This window comes from Camelus dromedarius, chromosome 16 (genome assembly GCF_036321535.1).
Source record: "Camelus dromedarius isolate mCamDro1 chromosome 16, mCamDro1.pat, whole genome shotgun sequence".
NCBI lineage: Eukaryota > Metazoa > Chordata > Mammalia > Artiodactyla > Camelidae > Camelus > Camelus dromedarius.
In genome coordinates, this window is record NC_087451.1 from 29,293,893 (window position 1) to 29,314,449 (window position 20,557).

A 20,557-nucleotide genomic window follows, 5' to 3' on the forward strand; every position below is an offset into this window, starting at 1 on the left:
TAAACAGTCAATACAAATAGGAATTGATAGACGCTTCCTTCACGTGACTATATGTAATCATGCCCAAAATCTATGCTTTTTCTTAATGTGGAGGCACTAAAGTAAGATCAAAGCCAGGATGCCTACTATCACTACTGATGTTCCAGATTGTAGCAGGAGCCTCAGCCAATGCAATCAGACATGAGAAAGAAACGAAAAGAGTGAACACTGGAAAATAGGGAATAAAAGTATTAGTCTTTTATGGATGATACGACTGTATACTGGGAAAATCTAAGCAAATCAATGGAAAGCTCCTACAGTCAACAGTAAGATAATCATCATTAGCATCATTGAAGGAGCTGATATAGGTACAAATGTCTGAGACCCACCCTAGACCTGCTGAATTTCAGAATCTGCTTTTTAACAAGATTTTTGTGTGCTTTGTATGGACATTAAAGTTCCTGTCTAATTCAGCAGAAATCAGGGGCTGGAGGAAAATGGAGTTGTCCTGCTCACGTTGGTATCAGTTTCTCAAAAAGCTACCATTCCCGACTGCCCTTAGGCAGCCCGTATTCCAGACAGCCTCCCAGGGAGGATCAGCATGTGCACAGGTGTGCTGGGAAACTCGAGAGCAGGGCTTTCCGATATGGTAGCCACAAGCTGCATGTGACCATTTAAATAAAGCTAAGCATTCAGTTGTTGTGCTAGCCCCATTGCAAGTGCTCAGCAGCCACATGTGGCTAGTGGCTACCATATTGGAAGGCGAAGGTAGAGTATTTCCGTCATCCCTGAAAGTTCTTATGGGCAGCACTGATACAGAATATGCCAGGAGCTAGATTTTGAGAAGTTTTGAATTGCAGAATCGTGTTTTCAGTGCTCTGGATTCTGAGCCCCATTTGCTTCCCTTTCTATCAATAGAGCACCATCACCTGTCCCCCCGTGGGTCCATCCATCCATCCATCCATCCACGTAGCTACTCAGTCATCCCACAAATGGCGCTGACATGGAGTGCTACCTCAGTAAGTGTTTACCGGGTAGATCATGGCAGGAAAGACCTACAGGTCCTCAGCCCCAGGCTGGGTGCTGGACGTGGGTGTGCCAGGCTTCCCTGCCGCGAGCGTGTGTGCTTGCGTCTGGAACTTTCTCCCCTCATCTCCGGGACCCTGTTTTACTGTTTTATTTTGGCTTTACTTGCACTGTATCCACTCAACGCTGTCAGGCCCCCCTTCCCAGCTGGTGTACGAGCTGACTCCTGTGGAAGAGGCCTGGCCCCATGAAGTAGACTCTCTTAATGAGAGTTTGTCCTGCTGTTCAGACTTTCATGGTGATGCTCCTGGGCTCTGACCCTCTTGTTTTCCTGATCCAGGGCTGTTTTCCCCACACCCCCTGGCTGGGCCTGTCACATGTGGACTGTGTTCAGGTTCATAAGCCTGACTGGGCCCTGGCTGGGGGTGACCTGTTTCTGACCGTTTTTCTGGTATAGACTTTTCCTTTTACAGACCCCAGAAGATAAAGACAAAGGATTGATTCAAGTGGAGGGAGGCACAGGAGCTCTTGGTGGGCGCCCGGAAGGCACGGTGGGCATGCCCGCATTCGGCCCTGGAGGCTGGTTTTCCACGGTTTGGGGGTGTGTGTGTGTGTGTGTGTGTGTGTGTGTGTGTTCTTCCCAGAACACTGGGGCTTTTTAGGTAAACTGCTTCATCTGTCATGTCTCTGAGCCCAGAGAATTTTTACTTTTTGTGATGATTCAACTCTTCTTATTTTAAAGTTAGCTCTGCCAGGCAGAGGCTTGTGCCCACAGCTGTGGGGCCCTCTCAGCTGGGATACTGGGCCACGTGGAGAAGGAATATTCGTGTCCTCCTCTCTCCTTTCCCCTCCTTCCTGAGGGACAGGGATGCAAAGTGGGAGCAGGACCTGGCTTCCTCTTTCCTTTCTCTGTCTCGCCATCTCCGGGGAGGGGGGTGTCCCATCCCCCTGCGCCACTGGAAAATCTCAGGCCAGGCCTGCTCTGCCAAGTCCCCGTCATCTCCCTGGGGTGCCCCTAAATCCTCCCTCTGGGTTGGAGGCCAGGGTCACCGCCCCATCTTGACACGGACACAAACCATTGTCGTGATCTCGTTAAAGAGTCTTCTGGTTAAGCTGACGCTGGTGTCAGATTGTTCTCCAGTCTCCACAGAAAGCCGGGCTCCGCCTGCCTCGGAGCTGCAGTTGGCTGTAACTTCTGCTGAGCCCGTCTCCAGCGGAAAGAGAGGAGCCACCTGCTCTTTCCTGGGGGCCGTGCGGGACCCCCGCAGCCCTGGAGACATGGGTGGGAGCCAGCTTGAAGGCTGTGCTTCTGCGATGAAGGCTCCCACCTCGGGGTGAGCCCCTCCGGCCTCGTGTGTCATCCCAGGGCCGCCCTTACGGCTTTGTAAATAAGGTGAGCTGCTGCCGTGTGGAACCCAGGGACCTGGTGAAAACCCAGGCTTTGTTTTCTGTTGTCTGCCAGCTGCCTTTCCTTGGCCCTCGTGGAGGGCAGATGCAGGCTGGCCTGGTTCGAATTGGTGTCTGTTCTGATCTGGGGCCAGGGGAACCTCGGGCAGTGTTCCTCCCTCTCTGAGCCTCAGTTTCTCCATCTGCAAAGTAGTGGTGATAATCGTAGGTCCTCACGGCCAGAGGAGAGGGAGAGATGAGAGAATGCAGACAGAGAGCTCCCACAGTCGGTCGCAGCGCTCCTGCAGTGATGCTGATTGTCCCCTGCAGGCTGATGAGGGCTCTTGCTAGTTCCTAGGCTTTTCATGAGGGTGAGATGAAGTGCCACAGGGAGGCATTCCTGTATTCATTTCGCAAATATTTATTGAGCACTTACTGCATGCCAGGCCCTGACGTAGCTGCTGGGCTTGAAGAGATGCCCAAACACATACGAAAGCTGCAGATGTGGACAGGCTGTTCTTCAGCTTAATGGGGTGTCGTGGTGAGGAGGCTGGGTGTCCCCTACTACTCAGAGGAGGATGGAGGCCCAGGGGGATGAAAGGGCTTGCTGGGGGCCACACGAGCCCTGGAGGGGGGTGGGGGCAGGGGCCAGACCCGAGCAGGCCTCTTCTCCCCCAACTGGCGCTGCTTAGCCCGCATTTCTTCCGGATGGTCTGTACCACCATCCTGGACACACCCATGGCTCTGGGGGTGGTGACAGAGCCTTGCCAAGGGGCTGTGCCAGCCCTTGGGAGAGGGAAGGGAGCTGCCGCCGCCTTCCCCCACCCCACCCGGCAGGATGCCTGCTTGGACTTCTGAGCTGCAGGCGTCACAAATGCAAGCTGTCCTTCTTCTCTGGGAGAGCGTGGGAGAGAGGAGCAGGGAGCAGTGGGTGAGGGCGGACATGAGGGTGCCCAGAAGCCAGCAGCCTCGGGCCCGGGACTCAGCGCTCCAGCTGCATCCGTGGTGGCCTCTGGAACAACCCCTGCTCTGGGGCCCGGCTGGAGCTGGGAGCACCCCGGGCTGCCCCTGCTCCTTTACAGCAGGTGTGGCCCGCTCCACCATGCGCCTCGTTTGCAGGCAGCGGCCGCCAGCCCTGCGTGAGGCTCTGCCTGGGAATTTGATTTTTCTGTAAGATCTGAGCACAGGCAAAGGAATGGCCTGCGTTGCTCCAGGCCGTTCAGACCAAAGAGAGCGAGGAGGGAAGCTGGTTTTCCTCCAGGGTCGCGGGGAGGCAGCCCGCCTGCGGCGGGGCCCCCACGAATGACTCATCAGGCAAGGGGAGGGTGGGAGACCAGGTCTTTCTTTGCAGGTCAGGGCGCGGCAGGCGCTGGGATCCGCACGTGTGAGCGTGCTGGGCACGGCTGGGTGCTCGGCCTGTTATGGGGGAGCGGGGGCGCCGTGGGGGACACCTCCACGCCCCGGGACTCCTGGGGCCTCCTGTCCCGTTTCTCCTCTGCCTTCCCCTGTTGGCCTTCGACATGCAGCCCGTGCTGGGCAAGCAGCTACTGGACTGGAATAAAAAGGACGTCCTCTCTTTCCCTCCGCGTGAGGGTTCTCTGAGAATGCAGTGCACACGTTTCCTGCCTGTGCCCCGGGTTTGCTTTGGCAGGTGAACCCCCGTCCCAAGGAGAGGGGGGAAGAGAGAGCTTGTCTGGGGACTTTCTCCCAGGGCTCCCATGCCTGATCCTCCCCTGGTCCCCTCCCCCAGTCAGCACATTTTTAGTAGAAAAGGTAAAAGGAGTGATAACCTCTGAGCCTCTGGGCGGCGGGGGTGCTCCTTCTCCTCTGCCGTCCTTCTGCGCCGTCCTCCATCGGACAACGGTCTGCTTGTCAGGGCCTCCCTGGTGGGAGTGCAGTGCCCAGCGCCCAGCTGCAGCCCCGAGCGGGATGCCCGCCACGTAGTGGACATAACTGTGAGGACGGGGTGGCTGGGAGCACCTGCAGGTGGGAGGGAACCCGGGATGCTCTGCTCTTGGTGCATGTGTGCAGACAGTCCAGCAGTCACCCCTCTTGCTTGCTCTTGGGGGGCTGGGTGGAGGGCTGCAGCTGGAGACCTCAGGGATGACATTGCACCTGAGGGGGTCTGCTTGTTCCTCTGTGCGGCTGGAAGGGGAAGACTGAGAAACACGCAGCAGGGCCTCCATAAACACACCCTTCTGGGGCTGAGGAACCGGATCTCTTGGTTTTGGTGAGAGAGCAGCCTGGGCTGCAGGCTCTTCCCTGCCGTCCTGAGAACTGTCTGTGATGGGCTCGCACGCTCATGGCCCAGCTGTGGCGACGGGTGGGAGTGTAGATCCAGGGGGATGAGAGCTCCTGAGACCCAGCCCGCAGCTCTGACCCTCCTGGACCCACCCGGCGCCTCTCGGAAATGATTTGCTTTACTTTAAATTTGTTGTTATGCATATCTGTGAACTGTATCCAACATATCTGGGATTTGTCTAAGTCGCCATGTGATGGTTTTGCACGCAGTGTGCACACACGTGCACACACAGTTAGCTATATAGGAGTAATCAAAGGGGAGCCTTTCACACCCACTAAGACCCTCCAGAGACGATGCAGACGCCAAGTGAGTGAGAGGGGAGCATGTGTGAGCCCGGATGCAGAACCGGACGGACTCTTGGCTGTAGTGGGGTTTGGGCACCTGGACCAGTGCAGCGAGGACACAGGGCAGCTGAGAACACACAGGAAAGGGAACCGAGGTCTCAGCGGTGAGGCTGGGTTGGATAATGGGAGGTGGATCAGGGTGTGTGTCCTGGGGAAAGAACGACAGGTTTCCCTCCTGTTCTCACGGCGGTGTCGGGCTGGCTCCGGCCGTCCTGGCGCATCCTGGGCCGCACTCCCTCTCACTCCCCATCCCTTGGGGGTTCCAATGGTGCAGATCTGGCCTCTTGATCCAAAACCAAACACAGGCCCTCCTTCTGTTCCTACAGACATGCTCCTCTGTAGGGAGGGGAGCGAGGATGAGGGCAGGGGGAACCGGGACCCCGATGCCACTTCCTGGCGCCGAGTTCCAACACGCCCTCCCCGGGTGCGCGCTGTGGGAGCACTGAGAGCCCTGTGGGCTTCTCTCCCCCTCTGTTTGAAATAAGACGTGTCAGAGATGATTTCAGCAATGGAGACGGAAAGGCAGAGCGGCCCTCGTCTGCTCCCTCCCTGCGCTCCCCCTCCCAGGACTTGCTACTGTTTTTCTAGAACAAGGAGGAAAGAGTTTTATTTGCAGGAGACTCTTTTTTGTCCTTAATGATGTGGTGGGTGGCGGTGGTAGCATGTTTTTATTTTATGTTATTTTTTATCCCTTGCTGCTTTGGGGGAGGGTGACGGTGTCGGAGTTCGGGGTGTGCTGTGTGGGGGAAGGCGTTCTCTGGGAGGGGAGCCGTGCGAGCAGATGTTACACCCCCGTGTCTAGAAGGTGGGGGGGACTTGGAGGACGGCGCTGCTCATGGGCGGGGAAGGACCCGAGTTATGTAAGAGCATCGAGGGGGTGGCTCGGGGACGCAGGCCCTCAAGGACGGTGGCAGGGGAGCCTGGTGGCCACGTTGTGGCAGGTGTGGTACCCGCAGATGGCACTGGTCAAGGCGTCTAGTCAGCAGGGCAAGCGGGAGGCCGGGAGGTGGAGGAGCGAACTCCTCGACGCTCTGGGAGGACTTGTTCTCTCTGCTCCTTCCCTCCCCTTCTCTCCTCTTCACTCCTGCTCCTCTTTCTCCAAATCTGTTCCCCAGCAACCGAAGAGACAGCCCCCCCTTCCCCACATTTCCTCGGGGCCTCCTCCCCCCAGCACCAGTACTCACCACGTGACAGTGGCAGCTCACGTCTTGAGCCCGACAGCATCCCAGGGCTGATGCCCCGGCTGACCCACGAGGGGGACGAACACCGAGCAGGTGACGTGGAAGCAGTGCGCGGCCGGGCTTGGGCCCAGGCTCCACCACCCACCAGCCACGGGCACAGCTTCTCGCCTGCTATGGGGCCTCGGTGAGGATGACAGCCAGGCCCCCGGGGACCCGACCCCAACCCGAGCAGGCAGGAAGGGGCCCCTCAGTGCCTCAGTAGGGTGAGGGTGGGCATTTGAGTCCCTCTGTCCCGCAGTGTCCTCAGCAAGTTCTTGGCGCTCCAGCTACCCCCCTGTGCCTTCTGCAGACACTGGCTGTGTCTTCGCGGGTCGACCAGTCACTCTGCGCTTTCCCCGGGTGGGAGCCAGGAGCCACTCTGTGCCGTGGAACTCCAGCTCTGTCTGCGCTCGTGAGCTGACGAGCTTGGTGCCTGAGACCCAGAGGCTGGTGTGAGCCCGGCCTGCTTGATCTTCACAGCTCGTTTTACCTTCCTTGGTCCGTATTTATCTGTCTGCTGGGCTGTTTATTTTTTCCCTCGGAGGCCGGGAAAGGAGGGACTGTGAACATGCCAAGGGTCTTGGTTTTGCCCCACGTTGGGTCATGAGGCTGCCAGAGGGGGACGTGGGGAACCCTGCACCTGTTGGGTTCCGAGTGCATTCCCGTTGTCAGGAGGGGAGGGTCTCCCCTCAGAGGCCGATCAGCACGGCGTTCGGCTCCCCGATGGCTGTTGGCTCACTGTGTGATCCTGCCGCAGCCTCTGTGCAGCCTCTGTCCCCGGCGGGGCGTCACGGCGATGGCAGTACGTGCCCCCGGGGCTCTGCAGGGGATGCAGCAAGACATCACCTGCAAAGTTCTTTCTTCCTAACACAGGAGATGCTCGAGGAGTCGCAGGGGTGGTGGTTTTTCATTTTGGTCTTACGGCGGTTTTGGAAAATCACTAATCATGAAGGTTGTAAACATGCCTTCCTGAGAGCCGGGTGTCTTTCCCTGCACCGGTCGGCGGCCACGTGAGGCCGCGTGGTTGTCTTTCAGGCTTGGGGTTGTTTGTAAATGAGGCAGTCGTGACGTGATAGAGTTCAGTGCCTGCCTCGTCCGAGGGGGAGGCCACCGGCTGCTGGACGGTCTGGGTGGAGATGGGCTGGGGGTGGAAAATGCCCACTGGATTTCAAAGACTCTGCACACTGGCAAAGCGTGTGAACCATCTCGGTAATTCTTTACGTGGGTCACATATTGACCTGATAATATTTTGGATATATTGCGTTACATGAAATATATTATTGAAGTTAATTTCACCTGTGTTGGGGGGAACTTTTTTAATGTGGCTGCTGGGAAACATAAAGATGACCCTGTGGCTGGCATGATAGTTCTAGAGGGGGCAGGCTTGGGTGAGCCCCGCCCCTGCGCTGATGAGCTGGACCCCTCCTGATCCCTTGGGGCCTTGACATCCTTGTCCGTGAAGAGGGAGGTTCCTCCGGAGGTGCCCCTGGGATTGACATTCCAGGCCTTTTCTTCGCCCTTGCTGGCAGCATCGGGGAGCCCCTTCATGAGGCTGAAAAGGGCACCTCAGGAAGCCAAGCAGCCGCCTCTGAAAGAGGTCTGTCCCAGCTACACGCTGCTGGAGTTTTCGGGAAACACCTTCCAGCTTTGTAAATATGCATTAAAAAAATAAAAATAAATCCATTATTTTGTCAACCTTCACAACAACCGCCTCTCACACTGAGGTCCCGGAGCATCGCGCGGTAAGCAATGCACCGAAAAAACAACTCTGCACGCTCGGAGGGTTCGAAGGCAGCAGAGAATGTGTCTTCGTTTCTGGATAAAGAAATGCTAAGGCGAAGGCCGCGCAGGCGGTGCGTGGGGACCCTGGAGGAGGTGCCACGTGTGCCCTCGAAGCCAGGGCCACACGAGCCTCGGGTAACCCTGACACGGAAGCAGAAGAACCCACAGGACCCCTGGACGTGAGGGGAGAAGGGTTGGTGATGAGAGGGGAAGGAGCAGGACCCCCAGGAGTCTTACTGCAGAAGCTGCTGCAGCCAATCTTCTCCGGAAAGAGCGAGGTCTCTGAAGAACTGACCACTGGGCCTGGGGCTCTGGGGGCAGATCGATGGTCTGCTGACTGCTGTGCGGAGCCGCAGCAGCTCCTCGGCTCTGGGGGAAGCCGTGTTCCCTCCGGCTGTCCTGGCCTCGGTCACCCGGAGCTCCCACCGAGGACCGCGCGGCCCCGGTGCGGCTGGCCTAGTGCTCGCGGTGCGGGAGGCGCGCCGGGCAGCCTCTTATTTTTATTTTCCATTTTTGACGTTGTCCTTCAGTCCCTCCTCCACGCTCCCCGTTAAGCTGTTAAATCACTCCATTTATTTAGTGCGAGTGTTTCTGAGAGCTCATTTTTATCTTGGTGAAAACCAGGCTTGCTCATGGGCACATAATGAAATTGCATAAATATACCCTTAGCTTGGAATCTAATTTATTTTTCCTGTTCATTATGGGGTAGAAGGCCATTATGAAACGTATAACTTTTTTTTCCCCAGCACTGGAATTGGAAGGCTGCGGCTTGGGCTCCTTTTATTCTGATGATTTCGTCCTGATTCGATTTAAAGCTGGTCGGAGCTCAAATACTGCGGCGTAATTGACAAAGATCAGTGCGGGCTGTGATGCTAACGTCGTGGCTGCGGCTTCCGCACGCAACTCCACACGGTGGATGGCGGGCTAAGCAGCGATTCCAGCAGAGGCTGCCTGGGCCTCAAGGAGAGGGCCGAGGACTTGGCCGTGGCCAGTGGGCACGTTTGCCGGCTTTGGGCAAGGGTGGGTGAGTGGCACACTCTGGAATAGCAGGGCCGGGGACACTCCTGACTTTAAACTCAGGCTTAGAAGTCCCTTCAAGAACATCCGCCCGACTTCTGCTTGTACAGGTGAGGAATTTGAGCAGCCTACAACCTGGTTAGGGTCTCCCTGTCTCCAGCCAGGCTGGTCCTCAGCCCCTCGGTCTCTTCACCGTGGCAGCAGGTGAATAACATGGAATGAGATACGAATCTCGCCTTTGGAAGCAATGGCTTAAGCCTCTTTGCGTGAGGCTCGGTGCATCATGTGTTCAGGGCTGGGAAAGAGGGGGAAAGAAGACGTAGATGCCAAGATGCTGACCACGGCTAAGAAGTTGGGGGGAGTGACCCTGCAAAGCAGCGGGCTGGAAGCTGGATGCCACACACCTTAAAGAGGGGGGTGCCATCCTCCCTCCGGGGCATGCCTGGTCCTCCACTCACTGGTCTCCCCCAGTGTGCCGACCACCTTCCGTGTGCCCAGCACGGCCGGGCTCGGACACGGACTGAGAAAGGCCCAGATGCCGCTCTTGGGGGCTTTGATTTGACATCCTGACTCTCAAATAGGAACTGTGACAAACATCAGCTTGTGTAAGGCAGGGCCGGGCCGAGTCAGAGAATGTTCTCTTGGAGGTGACGGGCGCTGATCAGAACATGTGAGTGAGTGAAGGCGTGCGTGTGAGCGCGTGTGCGCGTGTGCGCAATCGCCGGGAGAAAAGCGTCGTCATGGCCGTGACAGGTTTTCATGGGGAGAGGGGAGAAACGGAGCTAGAGATTCAGAGTTCTTCCTTGTCCCTTCCTCTGTTTCTAGGGCTGCCAGATAAAACCTGGGATGGCCAGTTAAGTTTGAATTTCAGATGAACAACAAAGAGTTGTTTTTGTCTAAGTATGTGCCAAATATTGCATGGCACATACTTGTATTTTAAAAATACGTTGTTTATCTGAAATTCAAACTTATCTGGGCGTCCTGTGTTTTTATTTGCTGAATCTGGCAATGCCACCTGCAACAGCAGAGCATGTAGAAAGGCTTCATTTTGAAACCATGTCCTTAGTCATGTAAAAAATGCAGTCGCATGAGATGTAAAAGTCATTACTTGTTGATTGTATTAGTTCTTCCAAGACAGAAGTGTCTAAAGTGAAACGATTAGTCTCCTCGGCCCCTCCCCAGATCCAGCTCTCCTGGTGACCTCTGACTTCTGCTAACAGTTGGAAGTGTCCCCTCCCCATGTCTCCCCTTTGCTCATACTGACCCACCCATGTGCAACGCACATACATTGTTTTCATGCACTGTGTATTTTCCTGGCATTTTCTGCTTTTTTTAGAGAAAATCCCAAAGTAGAACTTATTGGGGCCAAGGGTATATACATCTTAGGTTTTAATAATACAGCTGGATTGCTTTACAAAGTTGCAAGTATTTACAGTTCTCTCTGTACCACATGGGAATCTATTATCCTACACCCATGCTAGTATCAGTTTTTATTCTTTCTTTAAATATTTGTCAGTCTAAGGGTACACAATATCATTTTAACTTGCATGTCCTCAACTCTGAGAAAGTTAGGTGTCTTCTTCTGTGTTTATTGCTCATTTGCATTCAACTTCTCTGAACACCCTGTTTATGTAATTTATCTGTGTTTCCATGGAGTCTTTTTTGTTTGTTTGTTCCAGGGTGCTCTTTACATATGGGCTACTCTCAGGCTTTGACTGTTACACACAGTCTTGGAGTTGCTTCTGGACCAGCTGTCATCACAGTCCTCACCTGATCTCAAAGCCTTGGACCTGAGCTTCTCATGACAGCGGCTTTCTGGGTCAAAGGCATCTGTAGACCTCCAACCCCACATGGGTGCCTAGGGTCTGCTGATCTTGTCGGCAGTTCCTGGGTTTAAAGGAAGCGCATGTGGCTTGAAAGCCTTAGTTAGGACTTCGCTGCCCTCATGCTGCCCCCAAGACAGAGGGCTGGCCCAGCTGGCTTTCAAAACCCCACCACCTTTATTATCTTGCGTTCTCTGCACCCACAGAAAGCTCTTCTCTAGGGGAGGGAACTGGGCCTTGGGGGGAGGCAGCCCTGAGGGTATCCTGCTCTGACTGTGGTCATCGCCCCACAGAACCACATTCACCCTGTAACTCCACAGGGAGTCACCTCAAGGGCTGCAAGTCCAGAGGAGGGGAGAGGGGGTGTCTCCCTTCCCCATCCACTTCAGTTATTCACTCAGTCAGTCATTCAACAAGACTGTCAAGCTCGGGGCACACGCACACCTGGCCCTGCTGTGGGGGAGCCGTCTCCCCTGGGGGAGCAGCCGTCACACGATCACACAGATTCTGATGACAGGCCGGCCGGGACCAGCTCCTCTCCCATCTGTCTCCCATGTCAGGGGCTTGTGTTTGCAGAATAGGCGAATAGCAACCCTACAGCCCGACTCGGGGTGAGGGGCTGTCCTGTCCCCTCCCCACCCCCTCAGCCAGGAGCCAGGGGCTTGAGCACGGGGCCCTTCCTCTCCAGCACCCCCAGCTTTGTGCCCCCAGTGCCCTGTGCATGTTTGGGGAAAAGCATCTCCAAGGGAGAGGGCGACCTCAGGGCACTGTGGTCAGTTCTGTGTCTCACTTTAGGAGAGACAGTGGCCAGCGGGGGCTGGCTCAGCTAGGGTGTGAGGGGATGTACACCCATGACACAGGGGGGGCTCTTGAAGCCACCAGGAGCCTCGGGGGGTGGGGTGGGCGTGGGTGGGCCTGCTGCCACGTGGTGCTGGTTCACAGGTCTGTCGTGTGGAGGAGGAAGTAGGTTTGTCCCTTTGTGTTCAGAGGCAGAAAAGGGATGTGTGGGAGCAGACGCTCGGGGGACAGTTTGGCTCCGTCGGAGGGACATGAGCATCAGCAGGCCGTGAGGCCCCGCACTGGGGGAGCAGAGTCCGGGTGGCACGCAGATGGTGGGGAGGCAGTGCAGGGAGAGGCCCCCGTGCCCGGGTAGGGGCCTGTCCACCCGCGACCCTCCAGGGAAGACCTGCTCTGCTGGCTGCCTTGTGTCCTCGCCTGCCCAAGCCTGAATCCTCGGTCCTGTGAATCAGGTCTCAATTGGAATTAGGGTCTTTGCAGATTTAATCATGGCTACGATGAGGCCATACTGGAGTAGAGTGGACCCTAAATCCAGGGACGGGTGTCCTTATAAGAAGAGGAGAGGACAGTCTGCCGACACCTTAGTTTTTCGCTTCTAGCCCCCAGAACCATTTGAGAGTAAAACCGGGTTGTTTTAAGCCACTCAGTTTGTGGCATTTTGTTACCGCAGCCCCAGGAAACTGACATACCTTCCTGGTCCCTCAGAGGAAGGAGGGGACAGCAGGGGGCTTTCCATCCCAGGTGCTGGGCCAGCCGGGGCCCCAGGAGCCCATGGCTGCTCCTCTTAGAGCCTTTGGTGCCTCGTTCCACAAGAGGAAGCCCATGGCCGGCAGGCTCAGGAGTCAGGGAGCCTGGCTTGTCCATCTGTCCTTCGACACAATGGAGCACCTTTGACAGAACTGATGTGGCCACAAGCACCTGCTCACTGAGCCACACTGCAGCAGGGCCCCTCGGCTGGCAGGTTTCCAGGACGTGGTTGTGTATTTCTCTGGCGTTGCCGAGGACACGCGGCACAGGACAAGTCTGGGAGTTGGGTGGTGGTTCGTATAATGGGGGTTCTGGGGTCAAGCTGCCAGGCCAAGGGGATGGTCATTTTTCCTCCCTTCCCCCGTGGGGTTGCTTAGTTCCAGCCATGAGTGGAAGTGGGGAGGGGGAGGAGAGAGGGTCCCTGCGTGCGTAGGAAGCTGCGGAGGGAGGTGCCAGACCCGCAGCGGCAGCTGCTCATGGGGTCCTTGAGTGGCCTGCATGGGGGGACACAAGCGTTCAGTCCATGATGCCTGCAGTGAGAGGAAGTCAGGTCAGCCCTTAGAACTGTGATGTTACCTTCTGAAGACGTCTGCAGCCAAGGGGAGGCTCCCCTACCCCTCTCTCTCTCTGTTTTTGAGCTCAGATCAAGTGTAGAAACCTTCACAGTTATAAAGGTCAGTAGTAAAACCTTTCATCACTGCTAAGAACTGATCACCTTTCATACATAAACATCCTCCCCCTAATCTCATTCATCCATCAACAAGTCCTCCGTACGTTGCCTCCACGCACAGGGAGACATGACCCCTGATTGTTTTAAATCACTCTCCGCTTTCCCTTCTCAGACCTACAGAGAGCCCGCGTCAGGTGGACCGGAAGGTCTCCAGGTGCTGGGCTAGCTGTGTGCATCACTGACCCACTTTAGTGAGAGGCGACCTCGGGGAAGGGGGCTCTCTTCTGAATATCATGTCTTCAAGTCAGGGTTTTTTATATTGTAGAATTTAGACTAAAGAGAAAAAAACTTCTTTAAGAAAGTCGTATTTTTCTGTAACCGTAGAGCTGATTTGTTGACAAAGGGCACTGTCCCACTTATGCTTTCGCTGCAGTGCTCTGGCTTGTAAGACCCACCCCCCGCCCCGGCCAGCCGTCCTTTTAGCATTCTTTGGCTAATTCGGCCATTAAAATCGATGTTGTGGAAGAATCCTTAGTGGTTTGGTACGAGACAGTTAAATGGGAAAGAGTTACAAAATGGAATGTATAGTATGATCCCACTCGGTACCAAAAATACATATTCTATGCATAGGGAAGTCTGGGAGGGTATGTGTGCTCAAAATGTTAGCAGGAGTTATTTCAGGGCAGGGGGATTGGGGGCTATTTTTAATTTTCTCCTTTTTGCATATGTGTAGTTTCTAAATTTTCTGCAGTGAATATGTATTACTTTTATAATAAGGACAAAACCATAGCTGTGGATCTTGCCAGAGGCTGCTCAGACCCCCAGACCAGAGGTGGCGGGGGTCGCCCTCCTGTGCTGTGCAGCTGCCATGCTCAGCCCCCAGCGTCCCCGGGGGCCACACACCGAGCCCCTCCCTCTCACACCCCTGGGACCCTGGGCTGGGCAGAGCTGTTTTTCCCTTTCCTGGAAGTGACCCAGAGACCCCTCCCTGACAGGTGGGTTTATCACCACCCTCCTTGATCCTCCTCCAGTCTTCTGTTCTACCCAGGCCAGCCGAGGGGTGTGCTGGGGCGTGGCTGGGTGAGTCTGAGGGTGTGGCCAGGGTGTGGCCTCTGGAGGATTTCTGAGGCCTGGACCCTGGGGCTGGAGGGGGACTTGACTCTCAGCGCCCACCTGCGTCTGGAGGGGATGGAGCGCTCAGCCTGTCGCGTCCTCGGGGCGGTCCTACAAGAGAGAAATGAAGGGCAGAGGCCGCGTGGTAGAGCAAATCAGACCCCAGCTCCCCCACCAGCTCGTGCTTGGGCGACTCTCGGAGGCTCAGCTTCCTTCACCCACAAAATGCGGGTGACGTTGTGAAGACGAGATGAAATAACAAGGGTCAAGTACCTTGGGTGGGGCTTGAACCAGGGCGGGTGCCGAGCGCATACCCACCCTCTTTTCCTCCTTTAAGGAATGTATAATCCAGCTGGGGGCCCCCCACCTCCGACCCTGGTATAAACCAGTGGGTTCCACCGCTTCTGTGTGTCAGTGGACATTCAGCTCCTGACTGCTCAGAGCTGTTTCAATAGCTGTCACCCCCTCCTTCACACATGTGCGTGAGCACACCCAGTTTTTAGCAGTCACTTGACAAAAGAAAGCCGTGGAGGGGGAATTGGTCCCTGTGGCCTCGCTTGTGTCCTGGGAGTCTGTTGTGCATAATTGGACAGGACAGTAAGGTCAGGCCTGTGTGCCCTGAGCGCCCTCTCCAGCACCATCAGCATAGGGGACGGAGACTAGAGCTGCAGGATGACTCCCGGCTGGTCTGTCCTGGAGAGCGGCCGCAGGAGCAGGGAGAGGCCCCCTACTCTGACGGCATGGGCCTTGGTCACCTTCTTTTCCTCTGACCTCCCAAATGTTAGTGTATTGCCCTGTCCAGTGGCCTGGGACCTTGGATGGGTCCCCGTCTCTCCATCTCCTCCGGCACCAGCACCACCACCCGCCTCCCTGCCTGCAGCCTCGATGCTTCTGTCCTGCAGTGAGAGGCGTCTTCCTACACTGCAGGCCTGCTCATGCGGAGCCTGCCTCACCCACTCTGTGCCAGCCAAGGCTTGCGCGGTCCAGTCCGGCTTTGCTGCGGGCCACCCCTCCCTGCCTTGAGGACCAGCACGTGGTAGATGTTACCGCAGGGAAACTGAGCCTGCCTCTCCCCCTCCCTCCCCCACTACTGTGCAGGTCTCACTCAGGCCTATCGCGTGGCAGAGGACCGCCTTGCGGTGCCATGGGGAGGCAGGTGAGGGGTGCGGGTGTGGTTCCGGTGCTGCCGCCCCGAAGGAAGTCAGGCGAGGCCTGAAGAAGCACTGAGGAGGGCACGGTGCCGCCTGCCCTGCTGCCTGGAAACCTGAGCCCTGATGCAGCAAAATCTGGGCATGAGCATTCAGATCGCACGAGGACCCTCCGCGGCTGCAGCCCCTCTCGAGCTGGCGTTTGCTCAGGCCCATCGCTGGCGAGCACGTCTGTGTGCGTGGAAGGAGCTGGTCAGGAGAGCAGCTGGCAGGAGGGAAGTGTTTCTCAGATGAAGGTGAATCACTAGGAACATGATGAGATTTACAGAAATTGGTTTGACACAAATTTTCAGGAATCCATCTGGGCTCCATGAGAGGTAGCGCTCTTCCCTTTTCTAGATGCCCAGGAAGCTTATGTTCTGGGGAAACTGGGTGTGTGTGCTGCCAAAAGGGGTTTTATTTTTAGCAAAATGTGAGAAAGGAAAGGGGGGCCCAGAGGTGGGGCTGAGGTGGCCTGGGTGGGGCCTTGCTGGTGGGTGTAGTGGTGATGGGCAGCCCTCGGGGTGGGGGTGGGGGTGGGGGCATGGCCTCAGGGGGCCTGCTCCCTTTTCCCTTTCGGGGAAGACATTCCCTTCCGCAGGCGCCTCTGGGGGCTGCGATGTGCTGGCGCGGCCATGAGCGCATCTTTCTGTCTCCTCCCCGCACCCCGCGTGCTAAGATGAATACCAGCCATCACGCGTTCTAAATTTGCAGGGTGCTTGTCCTTCGCTGGTTGCTTAAAAGTGAAGCTGCCTCAGCTGATGAGGTTGCTAGAGCTGAGGGAGCCTGGCAGCCGGGCCCTCCGCTGGCCTGGGCCGCCCTCCCCGCCGGGCTGCAGGCTCCTCGCCCTACCCGCGGCCTCCTTGGCCCAGCAGGAGCAGAGGCCGAAGGGCAGGGTGGGCTCGCAGCAGGAGCCCCCTCCCCCGAAGGCAGGCGCAGGCTGTGGGCAGGGCCTGGGGACTTGGCAGCGACACTGATGTGTCTCTGCGCTGCACCTTCCAGGAGGGAGACTGCTGTTCTGCTTTCCTCGCCGCCAGACCCAGCCAAGTCCTGGGCTTGGAAGCCCCCAGACTGCGGCATCAGTGCCCCAGGAGGGCTTCGGGGGCACAAGCAGGCACCAGAAGGCCACCCCCTACGTACAACTCAAACAGCTCCACCCCCAAACCCCAAGCTGCTTGGAATCCACCGCTGAGAATGAACCCTCTCAACACACGCAGCCCGTTGAGGAGCTGCCCCGGAGGCCCGTCCCCTGTGCGCCCTCAGCTCTCGGCACACGCCTCACAGCTCTGTACACGTGGTCTGTACGGGCTTTCTCAAGGCTCCCCCAGCCGAGGCCTGGGACAGGGCCCCGCTGTCTCTGAAGCCCCAGCATCTACGCAGGTCAGCACCCAGGGGGAAGCGAGTGAACGAACCGGGCACAGATCACCATCTGCCCTGCTTTCCCTTGGCCTGGCCCGCAGGGCCAGCTTGCAGGCCTCCCGGGGAATTTCATGGATGGATTCCATCGCATCCTCACAATAAATGCTGTCAACTCAGCCCCAGGTGAGCAGTCACCAGGCCGAAGCGTGAAGCTGGAGATGACCCGATTCTAGCCCATGTGTGTCTCCCACGCTCGCGGGGGCCGGGCACATGCACCGTCCTTGTGGTGGTGGGGCGCTGAGTGCTGGGAGGGTGGGTTTATCCACTGAGGGCTGAGGGCCGGGGCGGTGAGGGAGGGTGGGGAACAAGGTGTTTTGAGTAAGTCACCTCCCCCCACCATCCCCAAAACACACACGCAAAGACTCACCCCAGCCCTCGCGGCAGGAAGGGCTGCTGGCCTGCCAGGTGGGCAGGACCGGAGGGGAAGGGCCAGGGGCCCGGGATGCCCGGGCCCTGCAGTAAAAGTGATTTGGCCACTTAGATTTTTATCCTGACTGGGATTCTCTTAGTTTGGGCTTCCTATCCTGAATCACTTCAGAAATATTTGACCACTTTGCGGCAGGTTCCTGTCTCTGAAAACACAGCTTTAAGTTCAGTTAACCATGTAGGTGCCTCACCCTAGCTTGGCACCGAGGTTCATGGAGTCACTTTGTCAGTGTAGAGGTTTCCCCAAGGCAGGGAAGAGAACGCTGTCGGTGGTCCCTCCTCTCTGTAGGGGCTGCACTCAGTGTCATTGCATCCATTAACCCACCCCGCTGCCCCCTATCCAGGCTTTGTATAAGCTCAGACTAGCTCCCACAGGGCTCAGTGTTATGGAGCAGACTCTGCAAACTTGTTCTGTTAATGGCCAGGTGGTCAGTATTTTAGGGGCAGACGGTCTCTGTCATTAAGACTCAGCTTGGCCATTGGCGTGAAACATACCTTAGGTAGTAAGCACGCGGATGAACGCGGCTGTGGGCCAGTGACTCTGTTTATCAGACAGGCGGCGAGCTGGCCTTGGCTTGCTGACCTGTTCTAGAGCTTCCAGGGACGCCCCAAACTTCCAGGCTCGTCTTCCACCCTTCGGTGGATGAAAAGCTCTTCCTGTCCTCCCTCCTTCCTCCACGGTCACCCGCGGCTCCCTTGACTGGCAACGCCCCCCAGCTGTTCCCCGGCGTCCCCTCCAGCAACACGTCCGCAGACCTAGCGCACCATTTCCTTTGGAAGGTCCCTCCTTGCACAGACTTGTGTCCACTAGCGGGGTCTGTGGCCAGTTGCTTCCCCGTGGCCTTGCACCAAGCCCCCTCCCTGCGAAAGCACTTCAGGACGGGCTAGCTCCCGCTGCGCCAGGCGCCTCGCTGGGGGCCAGCCTCCCCAGGCCCCTCCAGCTCCCTGCCTTCTTTGTGTGAATCCACTAGGTGCTCCTGGGCCCTCGTACCGCGCTCTCCTGGGAGCCGTAGAGCTGTTTCCATGGGTGTTCGAAAACCTAGGTTCTAAGTGACAGCTCTCTGCCCTGAACGTCTCTCTTCACCTCTCGCTGAAGTCAGGCTTTGCTTCCTGGCTGTCAGGCCTCAGGCCCTCCTGTGAGCCAGGTGCTGTACGTGGCGGAGGGCGGGAGTCGGGGAGGATGGGGAGGGCAAGCTTTTGCTGGGCTTTGCAGCGTCGTCTCAAAGGAAAAAGAAATTGAGCTTTTTCCCCCTTACCTTTCTTTCTGGAAGTAACTGTAGACTGACAGAAGTTTAAAAATCAGTGCGCGAATCCTGGGTTCCCTTCACTGGGTGAAGGTGAGCTTTTGATGCTGAGAGGATCCTCTGGGCACCGGAAGAGGTCTCAGAAGACACGGCCGACTCTGAGCGGTGTTTCCCTGCAGCCCCCCCCCACCCCCCGTGCCTGCTCACTGTGTCACCGGGGGGCACATACCTAGCACCCCTGGGCACCGACCCCGAAGCCCTGATGCAGGGGCTGGGGGCACAGTGGGCAGCGAAAATAAACACTGTCCCAGTCACACCAGCACCTGCGAAGTCGCTCGGAGGGGTGGTAAGGGAGGTGCTGGAGGGCCCCGCTTCCTCTGAAACCTCCAGGGGAGAGACTTTCTCGGCCTCTCCTGGCTTCTGGCGGTTGCTAGCCATCCTTGGCATTTCTTGGATTGTGGCTGCATCACTCCAGCCTCTGCCTCTGTTGTCACTCGGCCTCCTCCTTGTGTCCTCTCCTCTTCTCGTAAGGACACCCATGCTATTGGGTTAAATGCCTGCCCTCCTCCAACATGACCGCATCTTGACTTACATCTTATTACATCTACAAAGACCTGTTTTCACATAAGGGGTCCCAGGGGTTAGCACTTCCACATACCTTTTTGGGGGATACAGTTCAACCCACGGCAAACCCTGACCAAGCAGAAAGAGGGACAGGCCAGGATTCTGTGTGCGGCTCTGCTGGGACCCCCCCCCCCCCCGCCGCGCTCCCTCCCTTCTTCTCGGAGCCCCTCCCGGCTTGTTTTAATGAGGTGCTGCCTGACGGCAAACTCGCTGAGAGGCAGTAACAGGCGCGTTCTTCTATTATTGTGGCTGCCAGCACTCCAGGACCAACTGGGTTTACAAAAATAAAGTTGTATCATCTGCTGCATGTACCGCATCCCCTAAAACAGGTTATTAAGGGGAAGTGGGGAATATCGGAAGCAGATGGAGGAGTCTTTGATTTGCATAAGGTGCCATTTGCATGGCTCGGAAGCCTCCATGGAGGGAGTAATGTATAGAAATACACGTACGTAAGCCCTTGGTTGGGAAACAGGCACACTGATCAGCCACAAAAATAGATGTGAGAGAGACCGGCTGGAGGGAGGGGCGGCGGGGGAGAGGACACCCAGGAGACGTGGTGCCCGGCGCAGAGCTCCGCGCACCGCTGCGGGGCTGCCCTCCCTCCAGCTCCTCTTCCAGTGTTGATTTCAGCGCCGGTGGATGCTGTACGTGCCACGGCAGGATGGAGTTTTTGAAAGACCGGGCTTTTCTCCTCTCTCCCAGAAGGGCAATTGGTTAAAAAAAAGACAAGAAAAAGCAGAGCATAGTTGCTGGCAAGCTGGCTGGACGACCCTGGCAGAGGGAGGTGGTGCGAGAGCTCGAGGTGGGGGTGGTTCCCAGATGCAGAAGGAGGCTGGTCCTGAGCACAGAAGCAGCCAAGAGTGAGGGGTGCAGAGAGTGGTGGTCCCCCCAGGAGAGGAGAGGAGGGAGTGGGCTCAGGATGGCGGTACCTGACCTTGGATTGTCCCCTGGTAGGGGGTGCTGGCAGGTGCCCTGTGGGTCAGCCAGCTGTGGGGTCCTTCTGTGTCCCCCCACCGCAGTCCTCAGCCTTGCGGGCTGCAGTGCTAAGAGCAGGAGGGGCTGGGTTGGCGTCACACGGTGGGTTTGTTCCACAAAAGTGCCTGGTTCTCTCACCAACGCAGGTGTCAGGAAAGGGGGGAGTAGGCGCCCTGTCTGCACAGGGCCCTCTGCAGAGGACAAGACATGCCTGGTTCATCTGGGCCGTGGTCCTTTAGTTGTGTGCGCGGTGACAGAACTAGGGGCCAGCACCCATTTCACGTCCAGCCACCGGGACGTGGTTTAGCCAGAACAGAACTGCCCCCCTCCCCCCACCCACCTTTGACTTGTCAGTCCCAGTGTCCTCTGCTCTGACTGCTGGGGACTCTGCTGATCAGACCCTTCCTTATTTTATTTTACTTTGCTGCTTCAGTAGTGGGGCTGGGGCGGCTCCTTGGCTGGGGGTGTGGGCAGC

The 20,557-nt window shown here is 57.0% G+C and overlaps 1 protein-coding gene and 1 non-coding gene across 3 annotated transcripts in view; one reads left to right on the forward strand and one right to left on the reverse strand.

The window, feature by feature from the left end:
- The window catches only part of RBFOX3 (RNA binding fox-1 homolog 3), a 393,881-nt gene that overhangs the window by 50,972 nt on the left and 322,352 nt on the right, over nucleotides 1-20,557 (forward strand). The gene's annotated exons all lie outside the window — the stretch shown is intronic.
- LOC116158004 (small nucleolar RNA U2-30) lies at nucleotides 13,059-13,127 on the reverse strand. The gene has a single exon (XR_004142234.1). It is a non-coding gene; the product is annotated as a small nucleolar RNA U2-30 (small nucleolar RNA).